This window comes from Penaeus japonicus, unplaced genomic scaffold (genome assembly GCF_977035675.1).
Source record: "Penaeus japonicus unplaced genomic scaffold, GWHDUDI00000001_assembly GWHDUDI00000026, whole genome shotgun sequence".
NCBI classification, from domain to species: domain Eukaryota; kingdom Metazoa; phylum Arthropoda; class Malacostraca; order Decapoda; family Penaeidae; genus Penaeus; species Penaeus japonicus.
The window spans coordinates 18,867,544-18,870,043 of NW_028234428.1; the positions used below are offsets into that span (position 1 = coordinate 18,867,544).

At 38.5% G+C, this 2,500-nt stretch overlaps 1 protein-coding gene across 1 annotated transcript in view; it reads left to right on the top strand.

The window, feature by feature from the left end:
• The window catches only part of LOC122253416 (adhesion molecule nephrin), a 103,422-nt gene that overhangs the window by 16,213 nt on the left and 84,709 nt on the right, over positions 1-2,500 (top strand). The window contains exon 2 of the mRNA XM_086552095.1: positions 2,243-2,500. This exon is cut by the window's right edge and continues 458 nt beyond it. The gene's annotated coding sequence lies outside the window, so the exon portion shown is untranslated. The remainder of the gene's footprint in view (positions 1-2,242) is intronic.

Sequence of the window (2,500 nt, forward strand, 5' to 3'; positions counted from 1 at the left end):
ACGCGTATTTTGTGTTGTGAATTAGTCATCATGAGAAAGGTACGCAGCGCTGTTGATTGGAGGGGCGTGTATTTTATCATCGCATAAATAATACCATATCTAGATACCAATATCCCACAAAAATAAGTAACAAACACGATCTTCCGGTTTGTAAATAATACTCTCCTTTGCCATTTACAAATATGCTCTTTACCCGATCGTATGAAAAAAGTTTACTCGCCAAAATGCACCAACTTTCGGTAAACAGACTAGAGCAAAAATGCTTTTACGTCAGATGCTCAAGGAAGTAACTTTATGTACGAGGAACATATTACGGGCAGGAGAGCCAGAGTTGCAACTTCAATTGCAAATTTTCTTCTCTGCATAGGATATTGCTTTCTATGAACTCCTAAACAAATGTTTCTAAAAAAAAGAAAAAAAAAATCAAAACAGACAACGATTGAATATGGAATTATTCCGGGATTTTATTTCTAACTCAACCGTTCTTGAGTGAGCGTTGTTGACCCTTCGTATTACTCAGGCATTATCTAATCCGTGTCAAATTATGGTTTTCCGATTTGCAATTATGCAAATAGGAAAATAATTGCCATGTAATATCCAAACGTGACTGTCAGGCCGATAGAGCAGAGTGTGCTTTCATGTCATTAACGCTTCATTTCTTGAAAGCTATTCGTATCGAAAACATAACACGATGTACCCACCGTATAGACACGCAGATACATACTTATCAGAGTTAATTTTTATGCAGACTTACACGAAAGCTTGTTGTTGAAATTACTTTGGAAAAAAATAATCAATTCATATTCCATTTCGAAATAACACTGCACTATAACGAGCAAACTTACAGGATATGTTCTGAATGGGTCATCAACCAAACCGTTCGATGTTAATACCTGATCCGATGTATACTCAATATATTGCAAACACACACACACACACACACAATCACACAAACACACACACACACACACACATATAATATATCTATATCTATCTATCTATCTATTTATCTATCTATCTATCTATATATATATATATAATGCAATACCGAAAGAGAGAAAGAGAGAGAGAGAGAGAGAGAGAGAGAGAGAGAGAGAGAGAGAGAGAGAGAGAGAGAGAGAGAGAGAGAGAGAGAGAGAGAGAGAGAGAGAAGAGAGAGAGAGAGAGAGAGAGAGAGAGAGAGAGAGAAAGAGAGAGCGGGAGAGGGGGGGGGAGGAGAGGGGAGAGAGAGAGAGAGAGAGAGAGAGAGAGAGAGAGAGAGAGAGAGAGAGAAAGAGAGAAAGAGAGAGAGAGAGAGAAAGAGAAAGAGAAAGAGAGAGAGAGAGAGAGAGAGAGATTACGAAATAGCCTTCAAAGGGAATCCGGCACATGGACCCACCTCTGCATACTCTACATACGCAATATACATACGTTTCCACGTCTTCCACTGTATTGATTACGTACCATATGAAATGTAAAGAACTGACATTATTTAGATTAACGCATAAGTTAGTCCATACATGATGAAGGAGACACTAAATCATTATCTTCTGGCAGGAGCCGTAGATCACAGCTGCCAATACTGGAACTCTTCTGTTCATATTTATTGGACATTAGACAGCAGGCTTATCTGATATGTATGACTATTATAATCATGCGCCATCTTTTTTTCTGATCTACTTTCCCGACACGTGTTCTTAGAAGAATAAGAAAGCTGTTTTGGTAAACAGACGCGCATTTTGTAGATACCACATTTATGGAGAAACGCTCTGCTCTCTCTCTCTGTTTCTCTCTGTCTCTTATTCATTCGCTTACTTTCTCTCCTCCCCCCTCTCTCTCTCCCCTCTCACTCTCACCCTCAACACCTTTCTCTCTCGCTCTCTCTCTCTCTCTCTCTCTCTCTCTCTCTCTCTCTAATTCGCTCTCCCCCCCCCCCCCCCCCCCCCCCACTCTCTCTCTCTCTCACACACACACAATTACAGTTACACTCATATGCCAACAGTATTCATGTCCTACTATTCCTTATTATCATGATATAAGATGTAGTTCTTTATTAGCAAAATTCAATACTAAATGCTTTCATTTTGGTTATTATCATTCATCTAATCCTTCTTACTATCTATCGTTACTATTACTATCACCAGTATCATCATTATCTTATTATGCTCATTACTACCATCATCATCTATCTATACATCAATATACCAGAGTCAGGAAAATTCACAATTATTAAACGTATATTTTCTCTGTTCTCTTTTCGCAGGTCCATCGACTGTCCAGAGAGAGAGACGAAACCGAGAAAGTCCCAGTGTTTGTAGGATATGAATTTGGAATAAGAATATATAAGTTCCATCTGGAAAAAAAACACTAGAATGATAAAGAGACCTTTCCTTTAGTCAAACTCAGATTTTAAGATCCAGTTGATATGTTTATATCTTGACATTTATGATCACAAAGAATAGGAGGCAATTTGTCTCCCGTTCAACTGACTCTCTCTGATCAGCGTAGGATCCAATGAACT